General features: G+C 32.6%; 1 protein-coding gene and 1 long non-coding RNA gene across 9 annotated transcripts in view; one reads left to right on the top strand and one right to left on the bottom strand.

The window, feature by feature from the left end:
* CCSER1 (coiled-coil serine rich protein 1) overlaps positions 1–25,359 on the top strand; it is a 1,413,823-nt gene that overhangs the window by 1,107,427 nt on the left and 281,037 nt on the right. The gene's annotated exons all lie outside the window — the stretch shown is intronic.
* Positions 1–25,359, bottom strand: part of LOC140849590 (uncharacterized) — a 101,084-nt gene that overhangs the window by 27,252 nt on the left and 48,473 nt on the right. For 3 of the 4 annotated variants that reach the window (XR_012131656.1, XR_012131657.1, XR_012131658.1), the window contains exon 4: positions 20,413–20,472. The exons of the other annotated variant lie outside the window; for it this stretch is intronic. This is a non-coding gene — a long non-coding RNA (uncharacterized lncRNA). The remainder of the gene's footprint in view (positions 1–20,412; positions 20,473–25,359) is intronic. 4 annotated transcript variants of the gene reach the window in all.

The raw sequence follows: 25,359 nt of genomic DNA, 5'->3' as shown, positions 1-25,359 counted from the left end.
TGCCTATAGTAAAAACTGAAATTACTGATTTTCCTAAACATATATCACATGAAAGTTATATTAGAAAATGAGCACAGAGACTGAAAAGTATTTCAGAGGACACTGAGTTCTGTTAAATCACTGACCCACATTTTCATAGTTGTTATCCTAGTGCACATCTCTGACAGAGAGTCCCTTAGCTATCCAACTTTGCATCCACTTTTCTACTTTATAAGCCAAGATGTCATTTGACACATGTCAAAGTTATGCTAAATATTAGGTATTAGAAGATTGGAAAATTAATATCTATAAAAAGAAAGTAGAAGATCTGGGGTAGTTTAGTCTAAAAAGCAAAATTGATAGAAAAATGATGATGATCATTAAAATTGGAAAATCTTCTTAAATAAGTAAATACTGGAAAAATACTCCTAGCTCCATATTAGGAATGTTCAGAGATGAAAGCAACTTTTTTTTCTTTACCTTAATATGTATAAAATATAGACATAATGATATATTTGTTTTTACAAATCTGTGCTGTTTGTTAAAAAACGACAAATAGGGATCACTTCCAATTTGATCCATTTCACAAGAATATTGTTTACTTCCAATATAGACTATATTTTTACTTTTTTATGTAGACAAAGGAAGGAAACGGGGAAATAATTATACTACCATGTACCAAGACCATAATTATGCTCCTTGCCGACTTTTAACAAACCACCAGGAAGAAAAACTAATGATGGGTGAGCAAAAGAGTGTCGACTAATTTTTCTACAGTGCATTTATAGAATGTCTTCCACTGGAGAGCACAAATTAGTTTTTATTAGCAAAAGATCCTCTAAAGAAAAAGTACTGATCTCTTTGATTTTTTGAGATTTTAAATGTTTACCAAAGTTTTATCCTTTTAATACATAGTGGGAAGAGAAAAGTTGCTTGTACAATAAGTAAGTTGTGGTTATACTTAAGATTATGTATATAGTTTTTAATCTTTCTAGGTTCTAATATTTTAAAGCTATAGAGCATTTTTCCAAAAATAAATGGCTTTATTTTACTATTAATCTAAAATCATTCTAAGCCAGTTTGTCTTTTAATAAATAGAGCATTTTCTCTGAAGTATTAGCCAGCTGTTCTCTGTTGCTTAAAGTTTCCTGTATTATTTGTTTTAGAAAACACAATACTTGATATTTTCCCTAAGAAACACACTTACACTGCCATTGTGAGACTTCTATTTTATAGAGCATAATAGACTTTTACTGAAACAATTTTTAACTAGTTTAATCACTGTTCATCCAGTGAGTACTGAAGTAAAGTCTCTTGAGTGAGAGGGCAAATGATCAATTCATAAAGAATTTTACTGAAATACTACAAAGGGAATGTAATCTTTGAATGCATATATGGCTAATCTATGTATTTCTAATATTATCTACATTTATTTTTCTTTCTGTTACTTGGCTAGAGAGACAACAAAATTTAATAGTGTGTGAACTAATATTTCTTTATTTCAGTCTTACGGAACCATAAAAAAAAATACCATTTGTAAGGTGATGACATTTCCTTAAAGATCTCACTACAACTTTTCACCCATGAGAGAAATGACGGACTAATTTTATCTACCGAATACTAAAATCTGATATTAGTCTTTAAAATCATTCTTTGGAATTATGATTAACTTAGAACTTTTTCTCTAAAAATAAATTATAATCTAATGACTGTATTACTGAATATATGAATAATTAAAAATAATGATCAACTAGTCCTAATTTTGTAAATGAGAGGGCATTGATTTGATGTATTTTATTATACATTGTAGCCTAAGAAGACTAAATTCTTTGGTTATGGAAGAATGCTATGATATTGTATCTTCCTTACTACTTATGAACCATTTTACTTTCAGTTCCATATTTCTCTCATAATTCTGAATATTTTGCAAGTCTGATGCCAGGTAATTGGAATATTACTGTAACTTCAATATACAAACCTAAATATAGTTCAAATTTACCCAATCAAGACATAAACTTTGCAGACTATTTTTCCTGCTTTCATCCTGCAATCTACATATTTTTCAGTATCCTAATTTATTTAACAGCAAGGCTGAATGTTATTTTGGGGAAATGATAGGTAGATTTAAGGAAGTAAGTGAATGTAATCTTGTAGCATACTTGATTCTTTTGAATTCTGCCATCACTGGGGAAGCACTAAAGGTTTTTGATGAGAATTTGTGTATGTCAGGTATATGTTTCAGAATGATTAAATTAACCTCTTAGGTCTCTGTGTTTCATTATTTCTTTGTTCCTTTTTTCCTCTGTCCTTTTTCTATGTTTTTATAAAAAACATATAGTTCATCATAGCCAGCACATCTGTCTCAAATGAAGGAAAAGAGAAGTTTAAAGAGAAAATTTATCTCTGTCTCTACAAAAAATAAAATAAAATTGAATAGCCTGTCCTCAGACTTAACTTATTTTCTCTATTTCTGTAGTGTGAAGAATACTGACATTTAAAGGACTTTAATTTCTTGTGATAATAAATGAACACACTGCCAGAAAGGAGGGCTCTAAAATAATTAAAGGGAGTTATGTCAAGTCTTTCAGGCCCCCATATTAACACACCGTGCATGGTGCTGCTTATTGTTCCAAATGTCAACCTTCTTTTTGATAATTGTCTTTTCGGAAATGGTTCACTCCATTTCAAAAGCATGTAATAAAAAGAGAGGGCTTAGGGCAATATTTAAGCAGTGAAAGAAACACAGGACATTTATGACTAGCTAGGAGAAACTGATTGCCTTTGGCTGTGCCTTGGGAAATCCCCAGGAAATACAGTAAGTTGTGATTACTATTATAAGTTAAAATGATATAAAGCATGCAGAGGAATTTGTACCTTCCTTATGGGCCATACTGCATTTCATATTCTCAGTGTGCCTTCAGAGTTTACACCAACATCCTCTGTTTCTTACTGAAGTACTGGCAGGAGATGTATTATTGAAAATTGCAGAATAACTTTCAAGGTCTATTTAATAAAATAAAGAAAATTTTAAGTAGTTTGTGTAAGAAAACGTGTTTTCATATGCTTCAGTTACATGTATCTCTTAAAACTAGTAATGTATTAAAATTAATGATATCAAAATTTGTACTGCAAATGTTTGTTAAAATATGTTTGGTAAATTTATTGCTGTGTGTGTAACTGTTAGGGGTTCCGTTTATTCTCCTCTGTTCTTGTTCTGCTGCAACAAAGAATTGAAAGGCAGAGACATAGTAGCCAAGCAGAATCAAAGTTTTATTTGAATACACTACAAGGGAGGAGTGGGCTGGACTCAAGCCAGACAAAGGCAAGAAAGGGAAGCTCATTGAACTCCTGGTCGGCATTGGGCAAATCCCTTGCCAACTCCTAAAGCAAGGGTCTCCTGGAATCCAGTGTCTGCTTGAATCTTCATGGCATGGTAGTTAAGTCTCTATTACCCTAGGATCTGGGGAAGCTGCAGAGCACTGGATGGAGTGAGATTATGTTGCAAGAATTCCCAAATCAAAGAAAGGATATTTTCAGACAAGCTACTAAAGAGCTCGATCATACAGCTGCAGTCCTGTCCAGATCACCCAGACAACAGGAACTTGCAAGCCCACATCAGAGCTCTCAGCAGCCCCTCCCTACTTATCTGGAGTAGAATAGACAGTGACACACTCAAAGAGAGGGGAATGCTGGCAGCCTCAGAGAAGAGCCCACTTAAGAGTTTAGGGTCTTCTATAGGACTTTCTTTTTTTTTGAGTAGGAATCAGGATAAGGTATGATGTATACAGGTGTTTCATAATTCTGTTGAAGTTTTGTCTTTAGAATAGGACTATTTAGGTAACTGTTGGTCCAGATCCCAACATTCTTTGTCTACATAGGTTTATTTACACTTGGAGGCCTGTCTCCTGACCTGGTTACAAAGTTGCTTGATTAAGGGGCTGGAAGAAAAGGAAGAATAGCATATAGGTTAAGTTAAAGAATAAGCTGGGCTTTTTTGCAGGCTAAATAGATTTCACAATAGCATAATCTAATTGGTACAATAAAGACAGGCTGTGCTTGGATACTTTCATTATCTAGGGAATATCTGGACATTCCAAGTCACTTTTGGCCTTTGAAACTTCAACTAATTAACTCTTTAACTCTGTGAGTCCTTTCTGGCTCTCCGCTTTTACCTGGTTAACTTTTTGAGTCCCTTTTAGCGGGCTTCACTAGCCTTATTCTCCCTCCATCTGTTCATATCTATTTTTCTGTCTAACATAACTATGGTAAATAGTGTAAGACGTAGGTAGAAAAAAAAGAATGGCATTATTTAATTTTCTCAGTGCATTTTCACGTGGTTTTTTCCTTAAAAGAAATAGAATGGTTTAGCTCCAATTAACATTATTCGGAGACTGTAAGATGTGATTCATCAACTCACAGGTTTTCATTTCCAAGTTTCTACCCTGTAGTTGAGAAAAAAAGGAAAGGATGTCACAGATTCCTTTTACTTTTTATTTTGTTCATTAAAAATAATTATTTCCTTTTCCCTTTCTGGTAGTTAAGAGATCTAAAACCAAATCCTACTTACTTAGAATTGTCTTAGTTTAACTGCATTACCTTCAAAACCAAAACACAGCAGAAAAATTATTCTTGAAATGAGGTCTGAAATGCTAACAGTAGATATTCAGCCTGTTTATCACTATTTTTGGTCATGTAAATATAAAAAACTGGGGACAAGAAAGTACACTCTATTTAAAGGCAGTTTTACCTTGCAAGTTCTGTACACTGCCTAGTTTGATTAATGAGCAAGTAACTGTATCACTGTATGTCATCCAAGGTGGTAGATCAAGGGCATGCCTTGGCTAGGTCTGTCGTCCAAGAAGGATTTTTAAAGAGATAATTTAATATGCTCAATTTGGGTGCTTTAATGAAGGTTTAAAATAAATATCAAAGCAAGAATCTAAGCACAAAAGTAATGAAGTAATTTTTTTAATAATTTAGGTCCCTAAGATGCAAATACTTGAATAGTTTCCAATATCAAGGAATTGCCAAGCATTTTGCAATCTACATATGTCCTGAACTATTAACCCATCTTTGTTAATTAGTCCTTGAAGGTAGTTCTGAGTGATGTATAAACTTGAAACATTATTCTTAAAAGTTTAAATAGAAATTCCACCAAAGAGCATGAAGGAATGTAAGAATATTGATGGATTTATCAGAAATGTATTTTTAAGATTATTTATTTATTTTTGTATTTTTGTATCATTAATATACAATTATACGAGCAACACTGTAGTTTCTAGATTTACCCCATTATCAAGTCCCCACCACATACCCCAGTACAGTCACTGTCTATCAGCATAGTAAGATGCTATCATCACTACTGGTCTTCTCTGTGCTATACTGCCTTCCCCTTGCCCCCGCCCTACATTATGTGTGCTAATCATAATGCCCCTATTCCCCTTCTTCCTCCCTTCCCACCCATCCCCCAAGCCCTTTCCCTTTGGTAACTATTAGTCCATTCTTGGATTCTGTGAGTCTGCTGCTGTTTGGTTCCTTAAATTTTTGCTTTGTTCTAATGTTCCACAGATGAGTGAAATCATTTGCTACTTGTCTTTCTTTGCCTGGCTTATTTCACTGAGCATTCATCAGAAATATTTTATTATCATTTAAAATCAATTATTCTACAACAGTTAAAAAGGTTACATTAACTAAATTCTAGTTCCGTATGTATACACACACATACACACACACACACACACATACACATATATATACTGTGATAGGACAATAGGACAAAGGTCAAATTTTCTTTCATTTGTGATTTTTTAAGAAATTAATCACTCTTGTGTAAATGATAGTCTTAAACAAATCTATATGTTTGAACTAATTGTTTTTTAAACTACTTCCTTAAAGAGAAATTTAACTTTAAGAGAACCTAAGATAATGGCAATTAAAATACTAGCTTTCTAAAAATTTCATACCTCCTTAGTTTCTAGTTATGTAATTTTAAATAATTTCTTACTTTTTAATCTCTTATCTGCATTTCTGAGGTTCAAAAAACAAGTAAGAAAATAAAGTCCTCTAAAAACCCAAAGTTTTTCTGACTTATTTGGTAACCAAACCTGACCTGATCTAAACTGATATGAAGCTATTTATAATTTTGTTAAATCATAGTGGGATTATCATATTTTTGCTTTAGAAATATTAATGTATTTGATTATTCAGCCCTACACTTAGCTAGGGGTGTTATTTTGTAAATTCTGAATAATTCTGAACTCTGAAAAAACTTGGCCCAAGGCTTTTGAATAAGAATATTCTTATATTCATATTTCTCTTCCATGTCTGGTACTGTTTTAGATTTTTGGTGTGTGCTCCTGGGGCCAGTGAATAAGTTCTGAATTCTTATACAATCGTAGTTGAGATGTTAACATTTTCTCAAGTAAAAATGGTGTTGGCTCTCATCCCAACCAGATTTTATATTATTCTCTGCTACCTCTGTGTTCTGGACTATGTCTACAATCTGTTTTTGCTAAATGCTTCCAGAGGAATAGGAAGTTATTATAGAAGTTCATCATTTTTTTGTTTGTGTGTCCTTCTTAAAGCACTCATTGCCTTTTATGAATTTCTGCTTTTCATATTTTCTCCCATATTCCAAAATCTTGTTTAATTTCAAGTATTATTTGTAACTAAAATGGTTTATAATGAAAATCATCATATCCACATTATTCACAGAACAGCCTCTAAGTGTGTGACTCTGTCCTCATATTCACCTTGGTCACAGAGTCTCAGCTTGGAGTAAGTAAAGCCCTGGATTTTGGGAGCCAGAGGAATTCAGCTCAAGGCTGCCTGTTCCATATCCTGGCTTTGTAACCAGAGAAATTGATTTTACTACTTCTTACTCTTCCCCATTTGTGGTAGTAATGGGAAAGATATCATATCATGTGATACTGTGTGTGTCAGATAATTTTGTCATTTCTAATATAGCAATACATATGAAATAACTACATGGTGTGCTATAAAGCACTGTAAAAAATATTAGTTAAATAAGTATAATGATATCCATAAACTATACTGTCTATGTGGGGGGAAAAAGTCCAAGGGAGAAGTAGTTCTTTGCTGGATATACTAAGCTACAATTAAATTGAACACTGCCGTGTGCTTTATTGAGCCTTGGATGAGTAAGTTCAGTACTTTGATTTGAACATATTATTACTAACTATTTAATTATTGCTAATTGTTGCTCAATTTATAGTCTCAAATTATAGATGGAATTTTTAATAAACTTTTTAGAGAGAAAATAGGTTAGAAAGAAAATTATATGGGTAAGCCAGAGAATCTTGGCTTATTCATCATGGCCTCCTAAATATTTTCTTTTAACTGTTTCTAAATTGCTTATGCTAAGCAGTTTTCCTATGCACAGTGTTTTTTTTCTAACAATGCTGTCTCCTTATGGTAATATCTGATAATTTGTTATCCCAACCCAAGTATCACTTGACAAAAATTAAAAGTAGTAATGTTTGCTCTACTTTATTCTTAATTTATACGTATATATTAGTTTATAAAGTGAGGGCCCAATAAATGAAGATTTTAGTCTTGGATTTGAAATTTCATTAAAAATAACTTTGTATTTCATCTTTTTTCTGACACTTGATGGCATTTTTAACTGTAAAAGGTTCTAGTGAGTTACAGCCACTAGGGAAGGCAATTCAGCAGTTTCTTACAAAATTAAACTTACTATACAACCTAGTATTCACTCTCTTGGGTATGTACCCAAGTAAGTTGAAAATTTACCTCCATGCAAACACCTACATAGGTGTTTTTAGCAACTCTGTTAATAACTGATAAAATGTGGAAGCAACCAAGAGGTCTTCACTAGGTGAACAGATAGTGTGGTACATCCAGACAATGGAGTATTACTCAGTGCTAAAAAGAATGAGCTATCACACCATGATAGTTCTTCCATTAAACATGGAGTAACACTAAAGGCATATTACTAAATGAAAGAAGGAAATTTGAAAAGGCTGTATACTGTCTGACCCCATCTATATGACATTCTGGAATAAGGCAAAAATATGAGAGAGTAAAAAGACCAGTGGTTGTTAAGGGTTGGCAAGGAGGGAGAGATGAATAGGCAGAGCACAGATGATTTTTAGGACAGTGAAAATACTCTGTATGGTATTATAATGGCAGATATATGTCACAGTAATTTTGTCAAAATTCACTGAATGCCAACACTAAGTGTGAACCCTACGGTAAACTATGGACCCTGGGTGATAATAATGTGTCAATGTAGGTTCATCAGTTGTAACAAATGTATCACTTTAGTATAGGATGCTGATAATGGGCAAGGATTTGCATGTGTGGGAACAGCTAATATAGGGGAAATCTGTACCTTCCACTCAATTTTGCTATGAATCTAAAACTGCACCAAAAAAACGAAGACTTTTTTAAAAACACAATTGCATTCAGTATAAACATACAACTAAATTAAATGACTCTGAGAAGTATAATGAAAAATATCAAAACACAGCAGAGTATCACTTGTACAAGGTTCAGTGAAGGGAAACTTCATTGACACAGAAATAGGTAACTTGAACAGTTGTGCTCAGAAGAGACAACCCAGAACATGCAAATATGCTGTACATCACCAGGTTCCTCACTGGAATGGAAGAAGTATCCTGAAATAAGTTGCTTGGAGCCAATTAGATAAAAACTTGACACCAAGGTATTCTGCCTCAGAATTCTATTAAGCTAGTCTGGATTTATCTAACTGTGAACGTTCCCAACAATTAACACAAAAACTGGAAATTACAGAAATTAAAAGACTATCTTCCCATCAGGGAATATCTAAAATATTATTTTCCTATATTTTACATTTTATTTCATTGGCTTTTTCCTGAATTTTTGTAGGGATGAATTTGAATATACATCTTTCTGTATACCTAATAAGATGAGTCCTAATATACTGCCAGCCTTAGAAATATTTTTCTAATAAATAGGAAAATTAATGTGATTTTTAGTATCTGTTCTGAGATTCAATAAAAAAAGAACAAATTTTAATGTCACTTTTTTTTTAGTGTTTTTGTTACTTAGACTTGAATCCTTAGAATTAAAAATTCTAAAAAGTAAAGAAAAAACAATTTCTCACAAATGGTGAATCTTTGCTACAAATAATGATGATTTTTAAAAAATCGAACTGGCATAGTAAATAATGATTTTGCCCTCTGGAGTCAAACCTATGTTTGCATGTCTTAGTTTAGGATCTGCCAGACTTAAGCAAATCTCTCTGATTCTGTATCTCTCTTGGATTCCTTTCCATCTGAGTAACACAGATATGACTTTATTATATCTCAAATGCAAAATTGGGATAGTCTCTTATGTTACCTATCCTGACTTCTGCCCTTGGCCTCAAGGTGGGAAACAACAGTGTATTCAAGATTTTGGCTTGCATTGTTCAATACTTGGGATTGAATGACTGATAGGGTTAGTGCTAACAGTCTACACTTGAGCCTCTCTACCAAGTTTCTGAAGTGCTGAGCCTTCTTCAAATGTACTCATAAATCTCTAGCCAGTACAAAATGTACTTAAACCTATCCCAGGCAGATCCCAATAGACCATAGACAAAAGGATACACTTTTTCCTAGACAGATTTAGAGATACAAACGTATCTCTAGAAAAAGAAAATTTAAGCAGGGGATTTGCACATCTTATTTTCCATCCCTCAAGGAAAGTGTGCAGATATTTTACAAGATAAGTTTACCCTTTGGTATACTTTTATAGGAACCAACCCTGTAATACTAGTGTCTACTACTTTGAATAGAAGGAAAATTCATTGAACAGCAGCCACAGGGGTGATTTTGTGGATCCCTCATTTTAATTATTTAACTAGCCTTGAAAAAGTGGATAGTTTCTTCACTGATTCTCACTTAAGTGAGTCTAAAGTTACTTAATCAGTTCTAAAGAGACTTTTCTCATCAGAAAAAATGGGAAGAATAATAAATAAAAGTAAAAAATTGTAAATACTTCAGGGACTCTTGTGGGAACTAAATGAGATAATGCTTTCCATGAGCTAAGCATGGAAGTTCCACAGAGGAAATGTTCAGTAAAAATTATTCATTTTCAAATATGCTTACTTTTTGTAAGTTATTGTATTTATAATGAGCTATTGATTTTCACAGTGATCTACATTTACCTAATATTTTAGAACTTCTCCTATCATATATTACAGTGTAATTTTGTGACGGATCAGTGTCAGGAATGAAAGCATACAATTTGAATCACAGTATGTGTTTGTACAGAGCTTTGTTAACTAGAGAGAGATAGCAAGTATTCAGAATGTAGTTGTTCTAATGATGTCTGTCATGCACAATTAGTACCTTTACTTTATAACTGTTTCATTCCTTTTGATTATGCTTTTCTTCAATGGTTAACTTTATTGATGCACAGATAATGGCCCCTTTTTTGAGGTCATTTTTTTGTTTTGCATAGTGTTAGAGGTAGAAAAAGAAAAGAGCAATTGCTTTTAGTTGAAGACTTTGAGAAAATGCATCAGCTAAGGAACTGGTGCAAGGGAACCTACTTTCTAAGGAGGCCACTTCATAAATACCATGTGTGTTCTATTTTTCACGAAACTCCTTTCTTGTCAAATTTAAATGTTCCCATCTTTTGCTGTAATTTTTATTTTATTTTCTTCTATAGGTGCATTTTACTTTGCTCTTAATTTCCTGCAGATATTATTTTAATGTACATGTCTGCCAAATACAGTAACTCAAATACCTTACTTAATAAAATCCTCTTAAGCTGTCTTTATTTATTTTATATTTCTCTTCACTTTCTTCATTCACTTCTCCACCATTTTCTACTGTTACCAATGACCAGCTGCTCCAAAAAAAAAAATGTGTTTTATTTACAGGGCACAGCTTATGGAAGTGCTCCTGTACCTTCTCGCAGGCAATTATGTGAGTCTCTTAAATTCAGCTCTGTGTTGTAAACATGATTATGTGTTCTGTGCTGTAGCATGGCATGCTGACTGAGACCAAATGCCATAAGGTCAATATGCAATTCCCTATGTTGTATATTACCTACAGTGTGTTTGTAGCAAATGGTTCCCTTTGCCTCTTCCTTATCTGTTTGTCATTATCCAGCCCATTTAACAAAACTGTACTGCAATGTGGCAAAGTGTGTTGAGGCTTCAATAATGGCTCAAAGTCTGGGGCAAAGATAGACATGGCTCTATGAATTTTCATGTAACAACAATGATAATATTTTCTCTGTCAAATAAATCAGTAAAATTTCTTAAATCCTAACTTCTTTTACATACTTGCTCAAAGAGCTCTTATGTCATACAAACTGTGTTTTTGCCATACAACTGAGATCTTTTTCTTTGAAAAGGAAATTCGTTGAAAAAGATATTCCTTCTAGTGAATTTAAAGAAAACTTGACTTTCTAACCACTTTAGTTTTATTTCTAAATTAGAAAATAATTATAAAATTGTGGTAGAAACCCCATATTTTATCTTGCTCAGCTATATTACACAACTTGGCAGAGAGTCAGATACTTGCATTTCAGCTCAGGAAATTTCTGTGACAGCTTGTCTGTTCTAGCATAAACTTTGGTCTATGAGATATATATATATGTAAATTTAATATGTAGACTCTCCAAAGTGCCATCAGACTTTGAGAAAGAGCTACTTTCATTGCTCATTTCCATCCATGTCTTTTCTCTTTTCCCGCACTAGCATCCATCAGAAAAGCATGGTGTTTACCTCCATTATAGACTGCTGCAGAGATGCACCATGTGATTTTAATTGTTGTACCCAGCAATAAATGCCAAATAGAGTCATCTTAATATGATGCTAAAGGTGATTTAAATGTATAGTGCTGTTTGCATAATGCTTTATCTCTACTATTACCAGAACAAACATGATTAGATGACATTAACTGAGAAGTATCTGTCAATCAGTTACAAATATTCAGTGCTTTATACTGTTAATAAAGCTGCCCAATGAGCAAACAAGAATATGTACTTTACTTCCTTTTTCATGAAAGAATGTTAGAAGTTTGGATCCTTATGAATGTGGCAGGAAGAACTGCTAATCTGAGTAGAAGACAGGGTTTAGATATCTAAAATGCAACTCTCCAGTTAAATAATCACCAAATCTTAAATTATCCCTTGCAGTTATTTTTATTAATTTCTCTATCGTTTAACTCTCTAAAGTATACTGAAGGTATGGCTTCTTTTATGTAAGTATTTGTTTAGCATTTATTAACAAAAATGTAAAATTTTAGCACAAACTTCAGTGTGATTATAAAATATTTTTATTTGCCTCTTTTTAAAGTAAAAAGTTGTTCTTGTACGTATAAGTTATATTGCATTGAAGATAGAAGAACATCAATTGTTATGGGCATAAAGAAGATACTGTAACTAGAAACTTTTGGAAAAGTGAGTTCATTATTAATGCCCTGAAGTCACAAGTGGAACTATAAAGGATAGGGAAGTATAATCATCAGTTCAGATTAAATTTACCTCTTACTTAAAATCAAAGTGCATAATATGAAGATAATAATGGGAATTTGAGATTTCAGATCATTGGTTCTGGTTAAATGAGAGTTAATCTTACTAAGAACAGAAAGAAAAATGAGGTGATAGATGGTTTCTCTGAGAATCTAAAATTGAAATTTATCCTGTGCCTCAATATGTAATACCATATAATGGGTGTCACCTTTCTAAACATGTGGTCTTGGAAACAGTGAACTTACAAGATATTAATTTGTAATACTAATTATCACATGTCCTTTGGGTAAAGTACAAATCTTTATGCTCTCTGAATTACTTGTTAGTAGAGACTCTAAGTATTTACAACTGTGTTTTCAAAGATATGATATTGAAAGAATGAGTGTTTTATTCTACACACAAGCATAAGAATACTCATATTCATTGTCTTCCTTAATACCCTACTCCCTAAAATCAATACCTATCTATATATATATACAGTTGGTGCCTGATTCTACTACTTTATGTTTGTGACTGTGTCAGATTAGTTAAAAATACTTCCTTGAGGTTACAATTAACCAAGGTTTTATTCTTGTTTTCTGTACTTAGTATTAAGGACTCCCTTGTTTTAGGCTGTCACTTTACGTATTTCAAAAATATACCCAGTTTAACAATTTTCTTAGGTGATAACCCGAAACAAATTCCAGCAGCAAAGAGGGAGTGCTTAGATGAGGAGATAATTAGAAAGGATATGAATCTACAATGAGGGGATTCACATCTCCACCTTAGGAAACATTATGTAGCTTTTAATTAATAGGCCCACTCAAATATGTCTTTATTTGTTGATAATTACTTAATTTTAAATTGGAGATAATACGTTAGTTAATATCTTTCACTTTCAGGGAAATGCTTGCAAAATGATTAACTAACTTGGGAAAGGCGGAGTCTTGAAAAGTTATTTCAGTGCTGATAGTACATTTTTAATTTAAAAGCTAAAAAGATAGGTTCAATAGACTAATATCTACTAACATATTAACTTCTTGATTTATGGTAGTTTTATTTTTTAAAAATTATAAACAATTTCAGTGAGTGAAGCTCTATCATATACTGGTAAGACTCACACTAAATTTGTATGAATTGAAATATATAATGTTCAAATAATAGTTTGGAAAGATTGGGCCCATGAAGTGCTATCGCACCACTTCACAATATAAGAACTGATTTCGCATTTGTTGTTGTTTTCTATTTTTGTGACTATAGTAACTACTTTAAGGGTTCCAAGTAATAGAACCATGTATTTCCAACAGACATGGGTCTTGTTATCTTTTTCAAAAGAATATCCTAAACCTTAATAAACTAATTCTAAAACTTAATAAACCACAAATATATTTCTATAGAAAAAATTTGACCATCATATTTCAAAATACCTACAACATTTCAAAACTCACTTGGTTGAAATAAATAAAGGTACATGTTTTCTTTTCATATTCACATGGCTTCATTATTTCCCAATTTATGAAAGAAAGGAGCATGAAATATTTATAAGTAGTCTCTTCAAAAATAGTGACCTAATTTAGCTGAGTCACTCCACAGGTAGTTGAATGTCAACTAGAATGACATGACTACACATGAAAATAATACTGTCTTCCTATTCAGAATCAGATAGCAGTTACCTTTATAACAAAAATAGAACTGAAATTATACATTTAAAAGGGAGTGCATGTACATAAAAGTATACCTTTTCATTTCATAAATAAATAGTTGAAAAATTATGCTAAATATAAAAGGAAATTATTTTTGCCAGATGTGATTAAGGATTAAATGTTTCCACAGGGTTTTGCACATTGTACTTCAATCTGTCCTTAAAGACATAAAAGTATTTATTCTGTGAAATAGCAATCCCTGTTTAATTTACTTTTTGAAAATTTATATTATCAGTTTTCCAAAGTATGTTTCTCTCTCATTTGTTTTATCTCCCTTAATTTTCAATCAAGTCTTTTCCTTCTTTTTAGAGCCAAATAGCAATTTTTCAGTTTCAAAATGATTTATCAGCAAGTGATGGAAAACAACAAAGTCAACAAGAAAGGCAGAATTGCAAACTGTTTACAATTGTAATTTCAAAGTGAGAAGGAATAATTTTAAGATGCTAGGTAAGAACAGGTTTTTCAAACTAGATTTTCTACTGTGCCTTCTGATTTATTTCCTTTCCTTCTTGATTTATCAGTTTTTTGTCTTTTCCTTTTCCTTTCTGTCTCTATTATCCCACACAATATCTTCGCCTTATTTATCATCATATTTCAGATGTTAACTTTAATTTCACTTGTTTTCTTCATTCTTTACTATGCTGAAAAGCAATAAAGAGTAAACTTCAGAGATAGTAAAGACTGACAAATTTTCCTATCCATCTTTGAAATATACCATTAGAAGCTGTGTCTGGTAGGGTTGCTTCAAATTTTGCATGAGTAAAGAGGCTCTGCATTCACAAGGAACAAAGACAATTACATTGTGTCTATAAAATCACAGTTATCACAGTTAAATGTACATATCTGAGATTGAGGACACTCCATTCTCCAGAAAAGAACTTTTCGCTCAGAAAGAGAATAGCAAGGAGAAGTTTCAAATGACATGATGAAGTCATTAATATACCACTAGTAGAAGACAAGCTAATACAATAGATTGCTGGAAATTGGAAAAGGTAAAAAAGAAAAATGTCATCTATGTTATAATCCTGTGGATGGAAAATTCTAAGAATTGTCTTTCTTTTGAGACCAAAGCAATAGTTTTACATCTAATTGAGCTTACAATTTTCAGCTACTAAACAGTAAAAGTAAACTAAAAAATTATGCTTAGTACAATAAAAAATATACGTATAAAAGGCATTTTCTTTTTGATAATCACTCTAGGCTATTGAATTTATTTAGATAATGAATATATGTTAAAACATATATAGATGATTCAGCTTCTGCCATAGAAAGCGGGAAATAGCATGGTTCCCACTTTTATAATGACAGAAAAAGTCCTGGAGAACATATAAATCCACAACTTTTCTTGAACCATCAGAAAGCTAAAGCCACAAGGCAACCAGCTAACCTGAGGTAGAAGTAAAATGACAGGTGTCTTGCAAGAAGAGACCAAATGTAGGAGACATGGTCAGATAGCAGTAAAGATTTTTGTTAAATTCTGGTTAATGAATTGGTAAGGGTTGAGTAGGGATGAGCAAGAGTATATAGATATAATGAGAAAGTACATATATTTATAGACTGTTCTTTACAGACCTCACTGTGGTTGCTCACATAAAATATTGGTAAAATTCCTGAGAAAGTGCCCATTGAGCTAAAGTTCTAAAGAAGGGAATAGCAGCTGCTGTAAAAAAAGGCACAGAACTCCACCCAGATCCTTCTTCATATTATCCATACAAAACAACAACCTAAAGTACAGGGGGGAAAGCAAACCACATTGGTGAAAACCCACTGTAGCGAGGGGAAAGGAACAGAAAAAGACCCTTTATTCCTATAGCACAGGGACAGGAATACATGATGCGCCTGGAACTACAGCTGTGTAGGAAGGGCAAAGCAATGGGAAAGCCAGTCTGCAAGACCCAGGCACAGAGTGCCTGCCTAAGAGTTCGGCTTAATCAGAGGAGCAGAGAACGCCTTTCTCTGTACCATAGATTAGCAAGCATTGAGTTGTAAGTAACAGTGCACTATGGATAGTAATGTTACAGGAGTGTACAGAGAAAACCTCTCTGAGACACACTGACAAAGAGAGACTGAAGCTGAAAGTGGAACATACATTTAGAAAAACCCTTTGGTAAAACAGTCCCTAACCTAAACACAAGGTATGGTTAGAGAGAAATGAAGCCTGTAGGTAATCATAGCAGCAATGGATTGACCAAACTCCTGTACTAAAGCCCTAGAAGAAGAAATGACTGCCCATCTCCAGGTGTACAATTCATTTACCTAAGTTTCTAACATCCTACACAAAATGTCTGGCTTTCCACAAAAATGTTGAGGCCAAAGAAAAGGAAGAATAGAATGACACATTGCCAAGAGACAAAAGAATCACCAGAATCAGAATCAGATATTATGCAGATGTTGGAAATATCAGAAAGGGGAATTAAAATATTAAAATATATAACTATAATTAATATGTTAAATACTCCAATGGATAAGTTTGGCATTGTTTGCAAGAACAGATGTGCACTTTCAGCGGAGTGATGGAATTGTAAGACTGAATCAAATAGAAATGTTGGTTATTAAAAGCTCAATAACCGAGATGAAGAATGTCTGTGATGGTCCCATCTGTAGACTCAACAGAACCAAGGAAAGAATCAATGAACTTGAGGATAGTTCAGTATAAATTGCCCAAACTGAAATACAAAAGGTAAAATAAAATAAAATGAAAGAGTAGCAGGGAGGGGGAAAAAAGAATACCCAGGAGCTATGGAACAATATCAAGTGATCTAACTTATGTCAATTGGAATCTCAGTGGAGAAAAATGAGAAAGAACAGTGCGAAGAAAATTTTGAGAAATAATGGCCACAGATTTTCTAAAATTAATGGCCTTCATCAAATTATAGATCCAAGATGCTTAAAGACACCAACTCGATATAGAAGAGCAGCAACAAAAAGCACACCCAGGCGCACTACACCCAAACACTGAAAGTCAAAGACAAAGTGGGAAGGAAACCAGAATGGGAAAAGTGCACATTGCATGCTGATCAAAAAAAATGAGATTTAATAGCACACATCTCATCAAGAACACTTCAAACTACAGCGCAGTGAAGTGACATCTTTATAGTTTTGAAACAGAAAACAAGCTGGTAACCAAATTCTATAGTCAGTGAACACATCTTCCAAAAACAAATGTGAAATAGACTTCTTCAGAAAAACAAATTCGGAGAAAATTTGTTGCCAGTAGACCTCCATTAAGAGAAATGTTCAGGGAAGAAATGAAGACCACTAGAAATGGAATAAATGAAACTAAAAATAAACTTTGTCTTAAAAAATTATATACAGAAAGATCTGTTCTCTATTTGTATATGATTTATGATGTTATGATTTAATATGTGAACCCCAAGTTAGATTAAATTATACTTACTACTGAAGTATGATCTTAGTGTGTTCCAGCTGCCCTAACAAGAATACCATTGACTGGGAGGTTTAAACAACAAACATTTATTTATTACAGTTCCAGAGTCTGGGAAATCCAAGCTTAAGGAGCAAGTAGATTTGGTGTCTGATGAGAGCCCACTTTCTGGTTCATAGATGGCTAGTGTCTCAACTGTGTCCTCACATGGCAGAAGGGCTGAGGGATCCCTCTGGAGTCTCTTTTATAAGAGCATTAATCCCATGCTCTTGTGATTCTGAGGGTTCTGCCCTCATAACCTCATCACCTCCCAAATTCCCTGCCTCCAAATACTATCAAGGATTAGATATCAACATATAAATTGTGAAAGAATACATCCAGTCTACAGCAATCATATTCACAATAATTTTGTAGTTTATGTCTCCTACTTCTATAATAGTTATTTCATTCATATTTATCTTTCTTTGTGATATGTATGTATTTGTATGTCAGAGTTTTATAATAGGAATTAAAAGTTAATGATGAAGAGGAAACCTTGCACCCCATATGATACAGAGGAGAGAAAGGATCCAGTACTATTAAATTCTGAGTGATCCAGTAATTTGTTTGCTGTTCCATTATTTCTATACCTCAATAACTATGATGTGTATTATCATGTTGTTATAGCTGTCTCTTGCCAAAATTAGCATATTATTGTAATTAAAAAATATTAAAATGTTTGAACTATTTTAACCTAAGTACTAATTTTACATTCTGATATGCATTAACTAAACTTTTTAATTAGTCAAGGAACTTTCACCCATTCTGAGATTATTCTAAAACAGAATGACAATATTTCAAGATTGAAAATGAAGTACTAAATTTAATAAATAAGTGGTATTATGTGATAATACTCTAATATAGAATAAAGGGCATATCTTTCTTTCATATTTTCCTTTTAAATAATAAGTGAGCTAAGTAAATGAAATAATTTACTGTCTTTAAGAATTAGGAATAATCAGAATACCCTCAGAATTTTGGAAGTTTTTGTTTATTAAACTAGCATCTCTGTATCAAAGTAGTCTTTTTTCCTTTATTCGTTCATATATGTTATCTTATAATTCTATTACCTTCTACATATTACTAAATACCTATAAACACTCACAAACTCCTCTGGATCCTGCTTTTATTAAAGTTTATAGATAAATCATGAGATCACTAATGACATATAAATAACAGTCTAGAATTAAGGTAACATACTAATGATATGTGTTAGTAAATATAATTCAGATTAAGTAGTTCAACCCATTGATATCATGGATTGTGAGTGTGAATTTAATCTGTTATAACTTTTCTTGAAGGTGCAAATAGGTTAAAAGTTTCCAGGTAGAGAGAGAATATAAGAAATGGCCATAGGCTACAATCTGGAATTATAAATCATCCTAAAGCTTATTTATTCCAGTCCATCCATAACACAAATAAATCCTTAAGAAATTGAGTGATTTATCCAAAGCCCAAGGCTTGGTGACAAAGCCAGCCTTCTAAACCCATTTTATTTTTATTTCTTCTTCCAACATTCTTTTCTATAATACCTCTATCAAGATAATATCTTGCCCCCACTAAATTCTTTAGAAGTTTTCTTCTTTCTATCAAACTAGGAGATGCGGCCCATGTAACTCTTGAAGGTTGAATAAAAGTTAATTGGCTGAAGAGTGTGAGCAAGAAGAAGCCTAGGAGGCTGGAGTAGCATGTGGAGGTGCTTGACAGGGGGCCAGAACACAGCTTCCTTGAGCAGCTGTGCATGACTCACAGGGCTGAAGGATTAGGTACTTGTGCAATTGAAGTATTTCTTTGCAGTACTGGAAAGGGCCAGTTGTTCTGTTACAGGTCAAACTAAATTCGCAACAGGTATTGCTATGTTGTTTTCCTTCTTAAAAAAAATTTTATATTATTTTTGACAAAAGAACTGATTTTTCATTCAAATTTTTTTTATCGTACAAGATTATATTCATATAAGTAGTTTTGGATTCCTTAAATAACTTGTAAACTATTTCAAGTCCCCATTTCTCAATTTGTTTGTGGAGTGAACCAAGTATTACTTATGATCTGATATTTATGTCAAACAATTAGAGATGATTCAATATGAACGTAGGTCAGAATGGTTTTTGCTTTTTTGTTTTTGCTTCTTAAAGAACAAATAGACCAGGGGATTCTACTCCTTTACCACATGTCAGGAAATCTCCATTTTAAATCTTCCTTTAAGTGCTAAATGTATTACCCTAAGTGGACCCTAAGAGTGGAAAAAGTCTCATTATTATTAAAGCAATCACAATGTTACATGTATCACATATTTTGATAATTTAAAATAACAGTTAAATAAAATGACTTCATTTGTTATCACACATATCATCTCTGGGTGAGTGTTTGGTATCCTTCAGTCCACTAAGAGTCCTACTGACAAACACTGCATTTGTACTCAAATGGCTTCATGTTTGCCTAAAAAAGTCAATGTATCAAATGTATCCCTTAATTTATTCACATCATTTATTGGTTTATAGCATGTAGACCTGGGATATTGCCCAGCCCTTAATAAGGAAATTATACATCTTATATAAAAACATAATGAAACATCCTCCAAGAGGCATAAACTATTGAAATTACGATTGGCTTCTGGAAACTGAAATCAATACATGATAGATCTGGGTCTACCTATGCAGATTCCTTTAAAGTGGAAAAATCTGATATGACACTTAACATGTAGTTGTATTAGGCCTCAACATTATAGTATCTCAGGAAAGCAGACATTATCAATCATAAGTGGAAGGTTTGGTAGTCATTAAAACAGACATCCCCCCCAAAAAAAATTACCAAAGAGGTCAATCATTCAAGTACCTTGTCATGCACAATCCGGGAAACACTTGAATTGTTGATCCTAGCAGTAGGTATAATTTACTGTGGAAGTAGACACATTAGTTAAGTTAGCTCAGTGGTTGAACATTTTCTTGTCTGTATCATTCCCTACTCCATTGGTGCCCTTCTCACCAGGATCTGTGATCTGCTTTCCCACATGACATCTCTGGAAGGAACATACGGCTGGGATCAGGAGCCTTAAGCATCTGGTTCCGTTAGCAGTAACAATTCAAATTGTAAATCAATAAATTGACATTGAATTTTACACAGCTTTCACATGTACCTTGTTCAGATGAGTCTTTCCATAAAAAAATCACTTCATTATTGATTTGTTTTCAAATCTGAAAGACTAAATATACAATTTTGGAAGATTGAAAATGCATTGAGGAAAGGTTTTGTGTGAGACTCCCACAGAAACATTTTCCAGGGGTCCCTCTTATCACCACTCCCCTGCCCACCCTCTTCCCACAACTCTTGCTGTCTGGCCAAGTCTCATTTAGAACAATGTTGTGAACATCTATAAATGGGACTTTCGTTAATTTTTTTTTTTGTGGACTTTATAATATTAGGAAAATTGGTAGGTATAAAGATGTATAGAACCTACTTGACTGAGAAACTTTTATTATTAATCTCTACTATTGAAGTAAATCCCTATATTCAGTCAAGAATTTTTGCTCACAGTATCGTTTTTATCTATGAAGTATAAGTTAATATTAGTATGAAATTAATAAGACATTATTTTAGCCTATTTGTAAAGCCATGGGTTTTGTTTCAGTTTACATAGGAAAGGAAAAATATAATTCATTATAAATGAATATGCATTGGACATTGAAATTCTATCATAAAAAGTTACATTTGAATCCATTTACTGCATGTCTTGGAGTAGTTCTGAATTTTATAGCCTCTATCTCTTTAAAATTTTGTTTCCTGCAAGATAGGATTTAAATTAGAAAATGCAATACACAGTTAGCATTTTCTGCCAAATTTTTGTTTACTGTTAATGAAAGTGGTTTTTTTTGCTAATTTTTTTTTTTTTTGCCAAAAGAGGCAAATTTTTTTTTTTGGATAGCCAAAAGAGGCAAAATATTAAAAATAATAACAAAAGATAATGTGGGGTCAGGTGCCAAGATTGAAAAACTTTTAAAAATTGCATGCTTTTTTCAATCTCTACACATTTAAGAACAGAATTATTTTTCAAATTATGAGTTCTTAAAGATTTCCTCTGGCCCTTCAGGAATTAGGATTTTGGAGTCCTTTCCCTTGTCTTTCCATTCCTCCAGTCTGCACTTCATGTTGAGGTTTGGGTGGGCAGCTCTGATGGAAGGGTCAAGAAGGCAAACCTTCAGGGAAGATGAAAATTGTCTGCCCTACAATTTTTTGGAAGATTGAAAATCTTGATATTACAGGAGACTTAAAGGTGCTGTGTAATTCCTTTATGACTAATATTCACTGCATCTAATTAAATTTTCTCATCATGCTGTTTTCTTAATCATCAGCAATACAGGAAATATACATGAAAACTGCCTTTTAATGGACTGTAGTTTATGTAAACTTACATAAATTATATTTATACTCCTTGCTAAGACAAGGATATTTTAGAAACATTCCTTTGGAAAATTTCAGTAGAGACTCTTCCTGAGAGGCTGTCAGGAGGGAAAGCAATGTGTTTGAGTGCCGGTGGGTATCAGACACTAGGTTAAGTGGTTTATTTAAGTTATCTAATTTTCTTGACTCATCTGAAAAGTGGGCATTAGCCCCATTTTTAAGTGAGAAATCTAACTCTCTCAGTGACTATATGCCTGTATTAGTGTCCTAGGACTGCATAACAAATTATCACAAAGTTGGTATTTGAAAACAACAGACATTATTCTCTCACAGGTCTGAAGCTCAGAAATCTGAAATCAAGATGTCAGCAGGGTTGCTTCCTTCTGGAGGTTTAAAGGGGAGTCTGTTTCATGCCCATCTCCTAGCTTCTAGTGGCTGCTGGCAATTGTTATTTCTTAGCTTATTGCCTCTTCACGCCAATCTCTCTGCCTCTATTTTTATATGGTGTTCCCTCTGTGTGCCCCTGTCATTTATTTTTCTTTTATAAGGATCTTGGATTTAGGGCCCTCTGTAAATGCAAGATGATGCCATGTCATCTCAAAATTATCAATTTAATTATATCTATAAAGATCCTATTTCCAAATAAGGTCACATAAGAACTGGGGGTTACCACTTGGAAATATATTTTGAAAGGGACTGTTCAGCCTACTACAATGTGAAATGGCACAGTCAGAATTCAAATTGTGTTATTCTCATTTTGGAGTACAAATGCTTTCATTGTTCTATACCAACTCAATAGTAATAAACATAGCCCAGGTTCCATATTTGGCACAAGATGATACTCTTAACAAAATGCTAAAACACACTCCATGCTTTAAGGCACTTACTAGTGAAATACGGCTCACTCTTTAATTTCCAAAGAACTAACAATGCCATTTCACAGTAATTACAGTGAGAAAATATAATTTAAGCTGCCAAATGAAATATATTACCATATATTACCCCTTTGGTTAAGTATGTTTTCTTTATTGCTTATCATTTTGAAATTAGCAAACTGAGAAAAGTCAGATACAATAGATGTTCATAATTGTAAGAATTAAATAGCACTTTGAAATTTCTTGTATCAGAAAGTTTATTAGAAATTAGAAATATTAACATATATTAAGTTAATGAAATACTAACTTTGTAATGGGAAATAAAATATTAACTATTATTAAATAAAAATCACCATAAAAATTTTGGATAATAAACCTCATTAGAGAACATTGCAGAAAATTATTCTATGATCTAAAAGGTTGTATGGTATTTGTTTCCGAAATGTTAATATTAAATTACTGAAATCTGGGAAACTAAATATTTTGAAATATTAAAAAACCAGTTATTTCTTATGAAGAGCAACAGTTATCTTAGAAGAATAGTTGAATAATAGTTAATAAAAATGTATTTATATTCATAAATATTGCATGCAATCAGAAATCTCTAGGCTTACATTTCTTGTTAATGCTTTTTTTTTTTCATTATTTTAAGGAAGAGTGACTCATCAGTGATAGTGTCAGTTTTCCTCTTTTCTTTTGTGTTAAATATCAGATCATGAATCAGCCAGCCTGTGTTTTTACACACATCACAGTAATTGGATATAAATAGCTGGCTTTAAAAGCCACTTGAGTATGTTTCATATTAGGGTATTTTATAGAAAAAAAATCTCAAAAGAAAATACTGTAACCTAGTGATTTTATAATAATTAAATGTAGATTTATATCTGTAAATATATCACACTCTCAAAGTATTTGCATGACAATATGGCTTTTAAAAATGAGATACTGAAGTAGTCCTCAAAGCCTTCATTTTGAAATCAGGTATGAAGTTACATACATTTCAGCAAACTTGAAAGCTGAAAAGATGACTGAATCTGACAAACAGACTCCATGTAGATTTTGGAAGAGGAAGCACAGGAGTAAGGATGGGGAATGAGGCATGCAGAATAAGGAGGAAAACACATACAGGAAACTCGGAGTTGAAATCTTTAACTTATTCCTTATATTTACCTCTGTAAAGATAAATGCTTCCACTTGCTGTTTCCTTCCACATTTCTGTCCACCTCTGTTCCTTCATATTGCTACCCTTCAATTTACTCTCTTCTCTTACCCCCTATTCCTTCTCTCTCCACATGGCATAGTGACCCTTAGGCTTATACTTAGAAGACAATATTCAGTAAGTCAAAGACTTTTCTGTACTTAATTCTTAGGATTTTTCTAGGTTTTCCTTCCTTGGTTGATTAAAAACAAATCAGTCTAGCCAAGTGGCTAACAGGTAATCTGTAGACTCAATAGACAAAAGAATGAAAAAATAATAATTTTTTTGAAAATCCTTATCTGATGGTGATTCAGAAATAGGCCTTTCCTTCCTGTTTCATTCCTGTTTTCTTCGGCAACTAGAATCTCTGTTTATCTAATTTATTGTCATGATCTCTTTTGCTCAGTCCTGAGATGTTTATCATTACACCTGGGAAATCACCAGTTCAAGGGGAGGTGAGAAATAAATAAATTATCAGTTATTGTCCTGCATATTCAGCTACAAATAGAAACATAAATGCTGTAAAATGGAGGGTCAACTTACATGGCTTGGGCATTTGCATATTCTTTAAAAGGAACCTCTATTTGAGGTGCCTGAAGAGTGATAGAAATGACTCTTTTATCTTTCACAAATTGTAAGTTCTCTTCACAATAAATCTTACACAATAGAAGGCAGATTTCTGTTTACATTTATACCTTTGATTCATTTATTCAGTAGTTTTTTAATGTATAATTCAGAAAGCAATTGGATCTTTATATAAGACACTAAAATCTAATTTGACTTTAATTAGTAAATTGAAGAATTTGATAGGGCAATTTTGAATAAAATATCTTAGAGCTATGTAAAAATAGGAAATAATGAATCTACATATAGTGATTTCTGCTTTAATGATTCTTATAAGGAAAATCTTTAATATATTACTGCAAAGTAAATTTACTCTAATTAAAATGCTTAGACTTTAATATTATTAAAAATACACTATAGATCAATTATAAATACTTCATTCTATTTGTGACATTAATAGCCATATGGCTAATTCTCTAATTTATTATAATTGTATTTGTATCCTTACTTTCTAAATTAGAAAAACTAAAGAAATCATTACTCCAAATTTGGAATTGAGGCATAATAGTTTGACCACTAAGTTATCTTCAAATAATCCAAAATAAAATTGAATTTTGTTAAATAACACTATAGACAGTAATATTGAATAGTGTCTGAATCTCCATTTTTGATTGCTCTGATTCAATTCAGTTCTATTTTTTCTCTTATGTAGCAAAAAAAAAAGAAACAATATGCAAAAAATAATCC

This window comes from Manis javanica, chromosome 5 (genome assembly GCF_040802235.1).
Source record: "Manis javanica isolate MJ-LG chromosome 5, MJ_LKY, whole genome shotgun sequence".
Lineage (NCBI taxonomy): Eukaryota > Metazoa > Chordata > Mammalia > Pholidota > Manidae > Manis > Manis javanica.
Note: the sequence above shows the minus strand (reverse complement) of the source record. Positions and strands in the feature narration are given on the sequence as shown.